The sequence below is a fragment of the Phalacrocorax aristotelis genome, chromosome 7, assembly GCF_949628215.1.
Source record: "Phalacrocorax aristotelis chromosome 7, bGulAri2.1, whole genome shotgun sequence".
Lineage (NCBI taxonomy): Eukaryota > Metazoa > Chordata > Aves > Suliformes > Phalacrocoracidae > Phalacrocorax > Phalacrocorax aristotelis.
Genome location: NC_134282.1, coordinates 49946672 through 49963918, shown reverse-complemented (window position 1 = coordinate 49963918; position 17247 = coordinate 49946672).

The following is a 17247-nucleotide window of genomic DNA, read 5'->3' as shown; positions in this document are numbered from 1 at the left end:
TGAGATGGCGAGTTCTCCTTTTCTGCCAAACCTGGCAGATAATGGGATTAAGGACTGTAAGAGGCACCCGCTACCTGCTAGTCTAGTTTTGACTTGAATTGCCCTGTTGGTGTCTTTCATGAGGGATCCTTATGAAACAGAGTCACGGCAGTCTTTGCTCACTCACAACCACCAACCCAAGAATTTTCTCCAGTTTTGGATTCTAGGAAAAACAGGGCATTTATAGGGCCGAACTCGCCTCTCAGCTGGTGCAGAGATCAGTGCTGAGATGTAGCAAGTATGGCTTCCATGTGATGTTGAAGCTGCTAAAAAACTCTTATTGGTGTTCATTTCCAGCTATGCCAATAGCTGGAATAGCCAATAGGTGACAACTGGACCTGCTACCAGTAGCTCCATCTCCTGCCTCTCACCCACCCCGACGCTCTCCCAGAAAGTGCTTTGTGATAGGGGCTGCTCCAGGGCATGAAACACTGGAGTCCTGCTCAGTGTCCCAGTATATTGTGAAACATCTGACCTTGTAAAACTACTCGCTATCATTAGAAACAGTACAAAGTAAAAGAGATCCAAGGAAAGAATGCTGGAGGGGAGGACAAAAGTACTTATGAAAAGCGCGAAATGGGAACACTGTTCATAATATTTTTTTTCCAAAACACTTTGCACCATAATTCACTTTAAGTCCTGCATTTTATTACTGTAGAAATACCCCCCAAAATGTCTCCTCCCCTTTTTGGCACTAGTTTGCTTTTAAAGCGCTTGAAAAAAACATGACTTGTGGTTTGGCTTTTTGTTTTGTTTTTACTTGGTGGGTTTGCGTTAGTTTATTTGCAGGGACAGAGGTGGCTCCACTTAATTACTTTCTTATTGCCCTCCATTTGTCCGTTCTGTAAACTTTAATATCTTTCTCTAGTTTGGAAAAATTAGTTTCTGACTAAATGACAGCTGCCTCTTTCCTCTGGCCACTTTCCAAAAGCCAGAAAATACTTAGAAATTCTGAAGCAGCAAAAGAAAATCTGGAAAAAAAAAAATGTAAAAAAGGAGGAAATCACTAACATTCATTTGCACTTTTTTCCCACCAAAATGTAAAACTCAAAAATCTTCTTAAAAATCAGTTTCTGAGAACAGAATTTTAAAATTTCAACTTCAACTGATTGCTTTGTGGTTGTGTTTTACGCTCCCATTGAAAATAAATTATTTTGTGACTGCCTACTTGTTCACTTATAAGTACATTTTTTTAATTAAAAATAGTTCTTGCCAGACATTTTGAGGCAAAAAGAAATCAAGCTGGTCTAATAAATCCAAAGTACAGTCAGGCTTAAATGATCTAGCAGTAGATTTGCTGAAGAAATGAATATACTTATTTCATATACAGCAGTCAAAAACAAAGGAAGATTATTAAGAGAGAGCCCTTCCATGAAGAAACACGAAAAGATCTCATCTGATATCTACTCAGTTAGGAGAAACAACAAATAAAGCAAGAGAGATTCTTCAGGGGGCTTAATTAAAAATTTCTGTTTTCTTCAAAAAAACATTGTCTAGAGTAGGTCCCTCCCTTCCGACACCTCTTTACTGTCTCCTCATTTCAGTACTCTGGTGTTAAGGCAGGGATTTTAAGCTCCACTGAAACCAGTTCCATCATGGATCTAATCCAACCAGAGTGAAATTTGAACTGAAGAATTAACTTCTTTTTCGTTTGTTTGTTTCGACTGAATAATAAGTATAATCTTCTCCAGCTGTGATAACAGGACGGCTCTGGATCTGTCCCACTTCTTAGACCTATCCTTTTATTTCTTTTCTAGAAATCATAAATCTTTGATCACGTGGGTCCTATTGCTTCAAAGACGCTGCATCATAAACATAATTTTTCCACTGATTTCATTTAGCTTCTATGACATTTCCCAGAGTTCTGATCCTTATTGAAATTAAAAGCAAACAAACAAACAAAGCCATCTCTTTATACCTTTTCCTTGTCCGGATGCCTTGCAAGACAAAGACAAATAACGTCTTTGATCTGCAGAGAGCGTGGATTTTCTTTCTCCTTTTAAACAGGCAGAGGATATTCATGCAAGTGAAGGATCAGGGTCGGGACAGGCAGAGCTTGTAACTGAAGTTGTCTGTCTTCAGGCCATGCAACACCGCTGCAAGTTTCCCTGATGCCTTGGCAGTGATCCATAGCCTGACCTGGAGACACCGAGCTGAGATGAAGCCGCCAATTAGGTTATAACCTGCAGTTGGGGCAAACAGAGGTCCTGTAGGTGAATTCTGGTTGCATTATCCACTAAGCTGCCCTGAATCGGTATGTGGTTTAAATAGGAACGGGTTGTTTTTGTCAAAAGTCATAATTTTTCTAGGAACTGGAAGGATGTAAAACGTTGGAAAAATTCAATTACAAAAATTGTTTTCTATACAGTGGAAAAGATGTTTTATTTAAATTTATCTTCTTTGCTAGTCTCCTTTGGGTAGGTTCGGTAAGAATATGCTTCTAATTGCACTGTTCCGTTAGCACATCCCCTGTTTTATTTTAAAATGTATATTAAAACAAGAACAGTGTTCAGAAAAAAAAAATATTCTGGTGTATTTGCAGTTGTTGAAAGGGACAAACCACAAATGAATGCTGCAGCAACATTTGGAATTTCTTCTACATTCCCCTATTTTCTTAATTCATTTGGCAGGGAAAAAGAAAAAAAAGAACTAGAATTAAGACACAAACACAGAACTTCAACTTCCACAGATTGGCGGAGCTACTTTGATTTATATCAGTCGAAGATCTGGCTTAAAGGTTTATAGGAGTAATGGGAATGGGAGAATTTCAGCAGTGCTTCACTTACAGAGGAGAGAAGATATGCTGCGAGGAGCTGCACATGTAGTGCGTGGCCACGACTGCTTACACACTAATTAAACCAGTTTTATATTTTGGTACTGGAAAGATGGTTAAAACCATCTGTTTCTTTTTAGAATATTCTACTAGCTAAGAAGAAAATGTGGTCAAGATTAGACCTAGGTGATAAATAGTTGTTTGGGGTTTTTTATTTTGAGGCTGAACCTAAAGATCTAGATAGTATTTGCGTCAGACGGTACTTAAGTACAGATGTAAAGGTTTATTGCAATGCAACAAACAAAATGATCTTAGGTTAATCTGCAATGTTTTGTTTCAACCAAAACAGTGATTTAATTTCTTTAGTATTTTATTTAAGCTTCCCTCTTCCTGCATGTTTTAACCCTTGCAATATGGAAGTTAGGAATATATTTTTGAAACAAATGTTGAAAGAAGTATTCCTGATTTTTTTACTAAAACTAATTGTTGGATATGACCCAGTCGGAGGTCTCTTACACATCAGGCAATCAACAGGCTGATGCCTCAGTGGAGTGTTCCAACAAATTACCTGGCACAGCCGTCACAGGGTAGCTGTGCTGGAGCACATCCCTGGAGCTGAATTAGAGGTTGTAAATTGCCTCCACATATCCCTTCTCTCAGAGTCACTTATTGTCCCACATAAGTAGCTATCATTTTAATTGACAGAGTGTTGTATGAGAGATGCAAAATCATGAAAAATATGAAATGCATCATACAGAGACAAAACACGGCTCCATTGAAATTATACCTTGTCAAGAGGGAAAATATTCTGGTTGGCTGAACATGAATCAAAGAATTTGGAGGACCAGAATGCTGGAATTACCTGGGCTCAGAAAGTAAGTGTGGAAAAGGACCCAGCTTGCTTATTTAGACTCATCTTTCTCTCTACTTATTTTTCTTTTGTGTTGGTCACAAACAAAGGGTGAAAGTTTAAAAGGAAAAGCAGGGAAGAACTAAAATATAAATAATAACAACTTGTATCTGTGGAGTAAGTAGTCCAGGAGACAGATAATGGCACAGAGGCATTTCCCTTGGGAAAACAGCTTGAATTCAGCCCGAGTCTGAAGCGATGGCCATCCATAGCCTGTTCAAGGGCCCAAGTGTGGTGGGTTTGTGGTCTGTGTCCCTCCCTCATAATGGTGTTTAAGTGGTTCACAGGCTCCGCGTTGGCCCTATAAACAAAGATGAATTTCAGTCTCTGAACACATCTGTCATGTTAGGGCTTTGACACCATGCGTGATGGTGCTTAGCACTCTTGGTACTGTGCATCTTAGGAATTTCAGTACTGCTTTTTCTCCTTAATACTTAAAAAGAAATAAATACATTCACATACCTGTAATCACAGTTCTGCCATCTTATCCTGCAATGCCACAAATGGAATATCCAGTTCCTGTACCTATCCTGCCTTTTTCTGCTCCACGGCTTGTATTGCCCTATGACACAGGTGCATCAATAAAAAGAAGATCAAGGATTATTTTCTCCCTTTTTAAAAAACACAAAAATGAAACATACATGACCAAAAGGCTAAAAAATGTGACAAATTAAACTGTGGTTTCCTTCCTGAGTTCTGTTTGATTTTACATTCTGATATCCCTTGCTGACAAGGGAGAAATATTTTACACCACAGATTCTAGTGGAAGTCAACAAACCTATTTCTGTCTTACATACTAAGGGTAGAAGAACCTATACCTTAGTTTTTCTACTGAAAAGAGAGATTAAAAAAAAGTTTACATACACTATTGATTGATTTATTTATTTAATCCATCCACTGATAGCATGAAAGCTTCTGCTTTAGCACTTTACTGTTGATGCTTGACTGAACTATAGAGCTTACTTTTTTATGCAACCCTGAAATTAGCTTCAACATCGAAGCAAAGGCCATGACACTAGAGATTTTCAAGCAGCTGGAGTAAAAAATATTGGGTTTGTGTGTATCGGTGCAGTAGGTGTTGAAAATATAAAAAAGAGGACCATTGATCAAAATAATAGATAGAAGCATTTTTTAATCTGCACAAGTCCATACATGTTTGTATCTCCAATTGTACACACACATACAAAGACACACAGAAGTGTATCTCTGTCTCCTGAAGTATTTGGCATTCTATACATCTTTCAGCTTTTAGTTTGATTTCATTGACAGTTGTCAGAATACCATTTTCCCTTCCCTTGTACCAAGCTATACATCTTAAGCCTTTTTTTACCAGTGCTCTTGTGCTGTTTTCTTTCTTTTGCTTGATACATGATTTGTTTTGTTCTTGAAGGAGAAAAGTACAAGTTGTCAAAGAGATTTTTATTGCCAAAAATCAAGTGTGTTTAAAGTACAGCCAGCTTGATGAGGGTTTGCTTAAGGGGAGAGGAAGGTTTCTCCTGCTACCCCAACAGCACCTGCAAGTGCATTGGCCAATAGAAAAGTCAATCTCAGGGTGAGGACCAAGAGAGCTCTAACTCCCTTTTCCTCTCCCTGGAGTGCACACCTGAAGGCTCTTGACATCACCTATGATTTAATCAGTAGGATGAGGTGCTTTGCTGAGGAATGGCCTCAGCAGAAGGTCAGATATCAAGGATAACACTTGCACCAACAGAATGGTGTAAAACAGATTTATTTTCTCAGTACAGATATTTATTGAATATATTGTGAGTGCCACCAGTGTATTTTCTGCCCTCGCATTCAAAGCACTTTTAAGAAAAACATATCACTATATAGAGTTTATAGATGAGTAAAGTGAGGCACAGCAAAAAAAAAAATGATCCAGTGGTTTAAAATTAATAACTAAATCAGCAGCATAAGTTGCAGAGGAACTCTAAGCAACCAGCTGCGATGGCTTGTTTATTATGCTAAATATATTAACGTACCTCAGGACTGACAAATGTTCCTGAAGGCAAGGCTTTTTCGATGCAAAGCCTCCTAATATACCCAACTTTGCACTGAATGCTCTGAGAAGTAAGAGTTAACTTTAATGAAAGCCTGCTTGTGCTTTAAAATGTCATATATATATAGCTTGATTAATGGAAATAGATTAGAAAGAAATATATTTTAATATGGAGGACATACTTACCAGTGCACTATCAGAGCACAACTGACATGGGATGCAGTCTAAACAAAAGTCAGCAGCTACTAATGAGGCTTGTTAGTGATGCTAATCTATGTAAATGTTATTAATTGAGAACATCTATCTTTTATCTCCAACATTTGGTAATCAGGCAATTAAAAAACAATGACATTCCCGGCGGTTGTTCTCCCAGTAAAAAAAAAGTGATCAAAGAGTCCTGAATAAGGAAAGGGAAAGTCCCTTATCAAGAGCTGGGCCTTGCCTTGGGCTACCAGGCCTCATTAAAGGCAGAAAAGCTCTGTTGATCACCAATTAACCTGATTTGTAGGAACTCTGATAAAGACCTCAAACAACATGAGTTTTCTTAACTATAATAAATGACACAGTTTATTGACAAAAATAAAAACGTTTGGTTTGAAAAAGAACATAAAGGAGCTATTCAGATTGGATAGCCCTACCACACACCAGGCCTGAAAGACGTGGGATAGGTTTAACTTCACCACATTGGTGGCATATTATCAATGCCAGATACAGTCAAACCTATTAACAGCCATATACACAACAACCAAATATATACATATTTGGTAGCTGTCACATAAATTTCTGTCATCTCTAGTCATAACAGACAGCAGATTGCATTAATTATGTATGTACTATGCTCATGAATGGAAATTCAGCGCTCTAGGGTGAACTCTCTATCTCGAAACACGAAAGTTAAAAAAAAAAAAAAGGATATTTTCTTGATGCTTAATTGGGGGACATTTTGTGATTATACTTTTTTTTTAATCTTAGCAGTTGCTTTAAATTATCCCTAGTGTAAATTTCCATATGTCTTTTTAACCCATTCTTTCCTTTCTGGAGAATTTAATTCTTCCTCTCAGGTATTGTTTGTAGTGTCACAACTAGTAGGTAGAGCGCTGCAGTGTGACTGTCAACTATAATTGTAATTATTGCCAGCAGTTCATTAATTCACATGGTGATGGCCTGTCCCTGTTTGTCTCTCTGGAGAAAGAGGAAATAATAACTAAATATAAAACTTGGGCCTAGATTCCTAGATTTTAGTGAAAAAGCAGCACAAATATGGTACCAAACTCAAGCCTTCTTTGTATTTAAAGGTTAAATGGTTTTGGTTTACCACTACAGTTATTCCACCAAACCTAGGCATTGTGAATGTGTCTCCTAGAGATATAATTGTCTGCATATTGGGTACTGACAGCCTTAGCATGTCTTATCAAATTATACCCTGGGCTTACATTGCTTTAAATGTAAAATTTTAAGTGTGCTTTAGGTCTTCAATAATAAAATGCATTTGAGACTGTAAGACTAAACCTGCCTTATTAGGTCTATCAGGTAGCCAATGCCCGTGATCCTTATGGGCCAGATCTGACTTTGATAAGAATCAGATTGGGTCATAAAGTGAAAAAATACCACTGTCACTTTTTTTGACGTATCCATTTGACACACGCAGGACTGTATCTCAGATTTATACATCAAAAATTCAGGTCACTTTTCTTCCTTGTGATGGAGGCCTTCACCATTTCTATAAAAATATTTTCCATTATGAAATATCTTTTCCTCCTCACATCTGCCTTTTTCATTCTCTGTTCATGCCTATTCAATGCAGAACTGAAGTAGTAAAGAAAATCATGTGGGGAGGTCCAGCGCCTTTAAATGAGCAATTTTTAAGAAACTTCAACTCTAATACACGAACTGATGATATGTCACATTTAGCAGAGAATGTTGGGTATCAAAAGACACGATTGAGAAGAAACACAAAAAAGACATAGCAGCAAGGGTAGTATGAAGTGTCAACAATCCCTTTGAAGCTCAGACCCTTTTTTATTAAGATGATAAAATGAAAGATCAGGTGTTTAATGTTAGAGCATGTGAATATTTTGATCTGAGATGACGTTATGGTTTTGCTTTTTTAACTAATGCATTATTGCCACACACACACAAAAAAAGGTATTGGTTAGTGATACCATGGGTGAGCTTTTGTCTTACCATAGAGATCTGAGCATGTTTTACAGCAAAGATAATTATCTCTAACCAGTGATTTTGGTTGGTCTTTGATTTAGCTGTTCAAGCAGATGCCACCATAGAGATTCTATTATGCACAAACAATTGTATTTCATTGGTAAGTGCCCTGCATGCCTACCTCATTATTAGAACCCAATTAATTTTTCTTTGTAATAAAATGGAAAGACTTAGAGCTAACAGGAAGGCTAATCTAAAGAAATTTGGACCAACCGCAAAGAGTACCTGGAAGAAGCATAAAGAAAGAAGAGCGGTAATTACGTGACACATGCACACATACAAAAAAGAAAGAACATGAATTGAAGTTTCAGAAACAGGCCCAGGGAGCACAGATCGCAATCTGGCTAGATTGCGAAAGTAGTACTAAGATGTCTTAATTATATGATTGATGTAAGCTTCAAAAGAAAGCTCAGTATTCACAATGGCTACAAGGTTATGAGTGTTATCTAATGTATAAAGAAAACTACCACTGAAGGCAAACACTACACATGAAACTGGAGACCTTTCTCTTTCAGAACCAATCAATAACATCTTATTTTTAATCTATATTATGTTTAAGAAAATGTGATGACATCCTTGATTGAAGATCACACAAATAATTATGCTAATAATGACTCACTTTGTAGGATCTACAAGGACTGGATCTACAAGGACTGTCGTTTGAATTCCTGTGACGCTGTGTGCAAGGGGACCTGGTTCAGTTACCTGATAGAAGTACATGGACTATTTGTTTGAGACAAACTGGAAAAAACACTGCTTGGGGACATTGATTAACACATTCTAACACAGTTCTGATTACTTTAATCCAGTGACTTAGCTCACCAGCAAATTATCTGTTTTCAAGATAGCAGGATTAGCTGACTCTGGGAATCTTATCTTGCAAGGAATTCCAGTAGTTCAAAACTTGTTTTTCTCCAAATTGGACAAAAAGCCCTTCAAATTTCATTGTGTTAGGAACCAGGTTTTTTTACTTTTTCCTTGAAACTTGTCACTACAATTTAATTTTGTTTCAGTTTTATCATTACAACTGTTAATGTCAATAGAAAATAAATAAAGAAAATTTAGATTTCATCAGAAGGAAACATTTTTATAATTTGTGGTTAAAAATTCAATTAAGAAATCAATACAAAGCTTTTTTCAGTCAAGCAAATTGTTTTATTCCAGAAGAAAAGTGCTTCATTTGAAAATTCTAAACTGAAGGTGGTTTCTGAGCCTTCTAAAAATTTGCAGATGACGACCAAATACTCAGCATATCAGTACCACCATCAATAAACTACTTTTCTGCCTTTCCTTTGGTGCTGAGCTATTTGTTCCAGGGGATATGAAGAAATGTTATCTTTGCATATAAAATGCGCTCACCTGTGTACACCCAACAAAGTTTATTCTAAGGAACTAATAAATATTTCTTTGCAAGTCACCAAGATTACAGATAAAGTGGATGGACATGAAATAAATCTTTATGCACAATGGATAGAAGAATGAAATTAAAAGCTATAAATGCACAGCATATGTTTTTAATGCAAACATCCACATAAACATCTTCTAAGATGGGTTTGGGTAGTCCAAACTACCTGATCTTTGTCAGGGCTATAGGTGAAGCAGTCTTCTCCTCTACCTATCTGATCTGCTTATTATTGAAGTGTAACTCCATTGCTTGGAGACACTCAAATATAATCTTAGCACAGTTGGCCCAATTCTATTTAAAAGTCCTTTTATGAGTCCTGACTGACCAGGTCTGATGGTAATAGAGTGAGAGTTAATGCTACAAGCACTACACAGAAGAAGCAAAAATAAAAGCTCTACTGTGCAGACAGGAGGGGTGAAGGGTCCATTGAAAATCAGAGAGATTAGCAACTCATCACATTATATGTGGGTTATCAGGAGACAGAGGTAATGAAAGTGAGACCTATATCCTTGATCAATAAGAGTTTGACTGCATTTTGAGTTCATTTTCCCCTGCCGAGAGTGAGACAGCAAGCTTACTATTGATCACAGTGTTAATCCATAACTAGTCTGGGCCCTAGCCTAGTGGAACAAGGAGGAAAAATAAGATAATAAGCAGGAACTCTTGATCTTTTATTATGGTGTGCTAGATAAAGAGAGTGCAAGGTTCAAGGTGAAATACTTTATGGTTAACCCCTTCTTTGCTGCTTAACTCCAAGTGCATGAATGAAAATAAATTAGCCAGGCCTCGTTTTTTGATATACATTGACCTTGAATCCTGTTGACAAACCTTTTGTTAGGACACCCACACATGTGTACGGGTTACCACTCCACATCTCTTCAAAGCTCAGGAGACAGAGACACTCATGTGGCATCTGAGTGAGATGAAGGGCCACATCCTCAGCTGGTAAAAGCCTCTGTCTTTCCCCTGAGATAAGCAGGCATGAGTTGCAGTAGCTAAGCCGAGCTGAGCTGAGCTGAGCTGAGCTAAGATGAGATGCATCCCTAAACCTCACCTTTAGCACAGTTCTTTGGAAGCTGAACTTGCTGATCTTAAGACGAGCAATACTTTCCATTGATTGTGTATTTATTCTAGCTTTTATTACAAGCACATCTAGATATTCTCTCGTCATAGCTTTTGGTTATAGTTGGTGTTTTTCTCTGATGTTTTTAACTGACAACATGTGCAATTAAGACAACTTAATCTTTCCCATGGCAACAGCTGACTGATGTCAGAGGCAGCAACCGTTTTGAGGTGAGCAGCTGACGGGAAGTAGTGATGGCCGATTACCTTTTAATAAATCCTGGGAAAAGGAGGAAAATTAACATTGTTATTGCAAATGTGGTTTTAAACCAAGAATATTCCATAAACTGTAGCTTCACTAAAATTTTAAAATAGCAGCATTTCCTTCAGGACTAAGATGATCTCTTTTTCTTAATTAAAGTTTCCATAAAGCACTAGAAATAAGAGTTTTAAGTTTGTTCCATTTGGGGGTAAGGAGCACACCAAGAGCCCAGTAATGCAGGAAACATCTCCCCTGGCCCCTGTATAGGTATAATAGAAATATTTGGATCTGTATATGCATTCAGCCTTACTGCCTCGTTGTGTGATCCTGCCACATTTCACCAGATAACACTGGCATTTCTAGTCCAAGTTAAAGTCACCCATGTACCAGCAGAGCAGTGGCATTGCATGTGCTGTTGGAGATGTTTTTGGGATACAGCCGAGAACTAACAGCCTTGTAAACGCAATGTATGAGAAATGGTTTCATTTTCTCAAAAAAAAAAAAAAACCACCAACCACCCTCCCCTCTATTCCTTGAACGCTTGGGCCAAAAGACACAAGTTTGGCCGGCCTAGATAGAAATTATTTTTCTTCTGTAGACTGCACCAATGCACATCATCCCTAGTGAACTGAGACCACAAAGATGCCAGCATACATGGCACTGAAAGAGAACCCTTACAGATCCTAGGGTGAGTCTCACCATAGTGTGATTATTTGATCCTATGACTTGGCCAAATCATAATTATACTCTGCCTGGTAATGCTACGTTGCTATTTCAGTTGGGTAGTGTGCCTTTCAGCTCTCCTGGGCTACAGCTAGCTCGTTCAGATAGCCTGTACGACTAATTTACAACCTCTGTAGAGCTACCTCACAGTTAACTCCTTTCAGTAGTTGTTAAATTATCCCTATGCATCATTTACATGTCGCATGAGTTGGTGGGGATAATTAATGCCTGTAAAGCACTCTGAGGTTTTTGGATGAAATGTACAGTAGAATTACAATGAATTATTCTGGTGATTATGATGATAAATAAATACTACAGAAAAAAAACTGACAACAGCTTTCATGTGCTATTAAAAAAACAAACCTGTAGCTGGAATGCTCTTTTCCAGCTGTGAGTGCCCTGTAGTCTCAGATACTCAAACAGAGAGATTAATCTTCAAGTGGTAGATAGCCAGCTATTCTTTAGTGTTCAGCATGTTTTACACAAGGGTGTGTAATGCAACTACCCACTGTAACATAAATCAATTTATGGACAAAACAAGAGGAGGAAAAATCCCATTGTTCTTTAGTTTAATAACACACACAAAAATAATACAGGGAAAAGATAAGACTCCCAAGAAATGGCAGGATTTTTTTTAGAAAATATCAAATTACTAAAATATTGCCGTAGGCAGCACCCACACATTAAGCTGAGTGTTCTTCCTACACAATATAGAGAGGCAGGGACTCCTTCAGATCAAAAGCAAGCATCTCTTTGCAGTTTTAGGGGCTGTGTTTACTGGACTTCTTTATTTTATAGTATTTCAGTAGTTCAATGCATGTTATTAGTTTTATATTCTGAAAAAACAGCTTTGACTGCAGAGGCTCAAACATTTGATGCCTTTAATCCAAGGTGTTGGCTTTCCCTGACAAGGAGGTTTCCCCAAACTCTCTCATCTAATTTTTTCATGCACTTGAAAGCACTCATTAAGTTTGCAGTGAAAGGAGGTGGTTGGAGCAGAGGAAACTGTAAAGTGGACTCTTGCACAGGGGCTGCTTTTATATGGCCATGATCTAGACTGGACACTCACACCTCGATTTTCTTATGCAGGTATTTATATATGGATGTGAACAAGACATAGATTTGTGTGCTTTGAATGACATCCCCTAAATCTTTATGGATTGTATTTTCTGACTACAGCCTCCATTTATGCACATGCCAATATTTAGTGCAATCCCTGCACAAATAAATGTTATTGTCTTCATCTAACCAAGGCAGCAACCTTAAAAATATCACTCATGACAGATATGTGTACAGAGATTCAAACCTACAGATGAAGCTGTCTATATTCATCTGTTATAATGGGTGCCAAACCAATAATGAAATGCAATGTAACATTTAGAGTCAGATCAGAGCTTTGTGGTTTCACTTTCATGAAAGTCCTACAGTTCTCAGGCTGATATTTCTGCCCAAGATAGCCCTGGGGAGGGCCACAGAGCCCTGCTAAATATTTGTAAATGAGTCTTCTTCTTGTGAAAGTCTAATATGGAAAGTTTTACCTTCAAACTGGGGGGGGAATAAGTCCCCCAATTCATTAAGGAAGGAGAGGGGCCACAGTCTGGAGTTGGAAGACTGCTTTCTCTATTTGTTAGGAAAGTTTCGCCTTGCTTCAAGGAGTTAGAGTTCAGATTCAGCCTCTGGAGACAGAGCAAGCCCAGGTTCCGATTCAGTGTACTGAGTTATGTATTTTATTAAATGGAGAAGAATATATAGGAAAGGGTTATATAGAAAACCATTAGAAGAATAATTCAAGAAAAATGGACTTGGATCAGTTTATGGTCTAATTGTCACATATAGAACATGTCCAGGGTGGAGACCTGAACAGAGTCCCTCGAGTCTACATCTGGCATGTTCTAACCTTCTTTGTCCAGTCGTTAGAGAGGCTAGGATAAGTCATTAACTATCTCACAAAACAGTTTTTTAAATCAGAATTAACCCCTTGGAAAACATTTGGCCAATTTGACAAGTTACAGTTGAAATTCCGTAGGCAAAGTTAGACTTTTAGTTCTACTGCGTTTGAGATTTTCCAAAAGGACTGAGATGGATGTGGCAGAAGCTGCCAGGCAGAACAGAAAAGAGTGGACTTAGAGGACAGCAATCAGATGCCAGCACAAATCTCATATTATTCAAAGACTACCAGCCTGCATGGGCAATAGCAGTTTTAAAAAAATTGCTTTGGAATGGAGTAATGTTCTAAAAATGGATTATCTTCCCTCAGCTGTGGGATATAGCCGGTGTGAACCTTGGGAGCCATCCCAACCTTTGAATGGTGCCGCACTAGCTGCAGCTCAGCCTTACCATTTCACCCGCTACTTCAGCTGTCCTAATCAGTATAAATGTATGCTCCTCCGCCCCCCTAATTGTCACCATAGGACTGGAGTACCTGCACCAGAAATGTTTCCCTGCTATACATCTATATGACTAGGTGGAAAGTGCTATACCACACCTACCATGAAATAAGAGCTAAGGAAGATGTTTCTTCATCCAGAAAGTAAAATGTCTTCTTTCATTCACCAAACTCTAATAGTCATGAATAGTAGATTGAATAGATGTTTATTAATTATTCCCTTTCAAAATGTCCACCAGTGGTGTGAATTGAAACCGATGGATTCATTGTGGGGAAAATTTTTTTAACATTATTTTGCATTCGTTGGCTTTAATAGGGTTTAATTTCAAACTTGCTTCCAATTAAACAAGGAAAATAATACTGTTTAATAAATACCAGCATCTCCCTTCATGAGTCCCGTCATAGCTTCACAGCCTCACTTACCCCTTTGTGAGCACTGTAATCGCAAAGGCATCGAGAGATGAGCCACGGCCCCATTCTTCAGCCGGATTTAGTGGGGATTTGCCACGTGGTGGAAGGTGTTGATAATATTTGTATGGTTTGGAGCCTCTTCAGTGGCCTATGTAAAATGCACTGCTCACGATAAGGTCCCCAGTCCATTCTGTAGACGTCAATGTCTGGACGTGCTGGGGATACTTGGCATAAAAATTAATTCTCCTGTACACACTGTTAAAATGATAGTGGGATATATGACTGTGACATACACTGTAATCACACTAAGGAACACTGGCATGAGATGTTACAAATAGCGTTTCAGCTCCAGGTTGTCGAAACTAGCAATAGTTTATGTAATTATTTTATATTAATTATAGGTCATCTACCAATATCTTTAATTAATTAATGCTGTAATATGATTATGTAATTTATAGTTACTGTTGAAAAAAGGTTAATTTGTCAAGAAAGACACAAGGTAAATGGAAATGTTATTAAAACTCCATATAAACATTCAATTCAAAACTCGAACTAAACATAAAGAAACAGTGTACAGAAATAAATGCCTAAACATCTATGTATACACACCCATGTATCTATTGCAAGTTCATAAAATAGTTGGGTTTCTTACAGGTTTTTTTCTTCTCACAAATGAGACAACTGCAATTTTTATTTTTATTTCAGTGGGAATTTTAATCTGAGAAAATGAATTTTCTGGTCTCTTGGAGGAAATCATTCCTTTTTGCAACATTTTAACCATAGGAACGATTTTTAACTCTGTTTAAATTGTTTCTGTGATTTCATTTACATGGAAAATTGTTCTTATTGAGGACAAATGTAAATTAAAAGATAAGTAGTTCTGTAATCATGTCAGTAACATTTTTATAAACACAGTTTAAAGTTCAAGTCTTTGAAATGTAAGCAGTTGTTTCTTTAAATCATATACATTTTCAAAGATTTTGCAATTTGCTTTATTATCAGTCCTAAAAAGTACATTTACCACTTTCTTGGCTGCATTTCCCCATACCACAGGGCTTAGGAAAAAAGAACTTCCTTCAGTAGGATTCACAGATCGTTCACTGCGATACTTTCCATGCTCAGGGTGGTCAAAGAGCCCCCGAAAGCCTTCAGATCCCCATCCTCCCACTGTATCTTAGAGCAGCCGTGGGGTTTCTTACATCTCTACTTGCTGCTGGATCTCACAGACTATTATATGCCTGAGTAACTTTGTTCAGCAGAATATTTTTTCTGAATTCACTGGAATTCCTTATTTATTTAAGAGCTGGCAGCTGCTGAAGTTCTTGGTAGTTCTTTGAGGCACGTTGCCTCTTCTTATGTGCTTGTGCAGAACCAAAGGCGTTTTGAACTGGGATAGTCATCTAAACTACAATGAATGAGGCAAACAAATGACAAAAATCGTGCAACTGGAAGCCACAATGTTAAACAGGTATAGTGAGATCAGAATCCATCCCTAGTGTTCGTTACTGGCATATGCTATAATACTATCAAATTATTTCAGCAACCTAATGTGAGAATGGGGTGTGGGGTAGAAATTTGCAGATGGTAACTAGGGCAAAAAACGCCGAATGAATTTTAAATCTGTGCAGCGTAACATTTTAGCATCAAAGTGAGCATTTAGTACCAAATACCATTAATTAACATTTCCATGGGCTTTTTATTAAATGCTTGCTCAGCAAGTCAAGTGTCTTTCAAGCTCGGAACAGCTGTGAATGTATAAAAATATATTGACGCAGATATATTCATGCATGCAAATAAATGTATTTCTTTCATTTATTGTGAATGATTGTTATTATATTATAGGTTTTTAACAAGTTAGAAACTAATTTGCATGATCAACCTGAACAGCTGAAAGGGGGTCGTACATTAATACCTGTCTACCTGTTTGTCATTGCTCCACAGCATCTGGTCCCAGCTAATCCTTTCTGCTTCCTACTTGTTAGCAGCTCGCTCCAAGGAAAGGGGTTTGAGACCTAACCCCAATTTCACTTCCGGCATCTCTTTTAAGGCTACTCAGGTACTCATTTAATAGTGGCTTTAAATCCACAAATGAGTCAGTTGACGCCAAACAGAAATTAAAAAAAGGCATAAATGAAGTTTAAAACAATGCATTGCAAAAAACAGTTCTGCAGCTAAGTGCAGTTCTTACAGCTTAATCATCATATAGTTTGCTAATGCCAGACCCAGTCAGCAGTTACCTGATAGCTTTTGTTTTCACCCTGTGATAGTAACTAAATTAATTTTTTTCCTAATAAAATATTTCAGGATGTAGAGAAAATACAGATAAGTAGAGAGAATCCTTATTAGGATCATCAGTATTAACATTAAATCCTTTTGTGCTCATTAAAGAAAATACAGTCAATTTAATTAATGCACATTAATCCCTAGTTGACATTAAAATCAGCTAAAAAACAACACTGATATAGATTATTAAAATGAGACCAAAAAAGTGTACAAGGTGTCCCCTATAGGAAAAAATTCATTACTGAAGACCTAGGTTTCCTTTTTTTGTTTTACGGTTTCCTTTTTTGTTTTATGGAAAACGTAATCCAGCTGGAGCCACACTTGCCTGCCCGTTGCCCTAAGGAAATTTGCACCCACCAGTCATTTGCCTGTGGGGCTCAGGAGCAGAAAGGCACACGGCAGATGAAGATCGGTCCCATGCAATGGTGGTGTGGAAAAGCCCTAGTCATTCTTACACCAGCCCTTCGTGGAAGTGAAGAGACATGTTTTGCACTGGATATTGGGCTGTATTGTTTTCAGGGCTATTGGTAAGCTTGAGAAACTGCTTTTCACCTTCTTTATCCCCTGCGTGCTTTTTGTGGTTTTGTTGCCTCAGCCAAGATTCAGCAGCATGTTAAGACATTGCATGATCTCTAAGTGGGTGAGTGATCTCTTCCCTGTTCAGCAAAGCCCTCAGTCTCACATTTTATTTTAGACACAAGATTTCTCAATGAAGTCTATGACATCCCTCACATGGCTTCAGTTAAGCAGGTGCATAAGAGCAGTAGTATAAAAAAA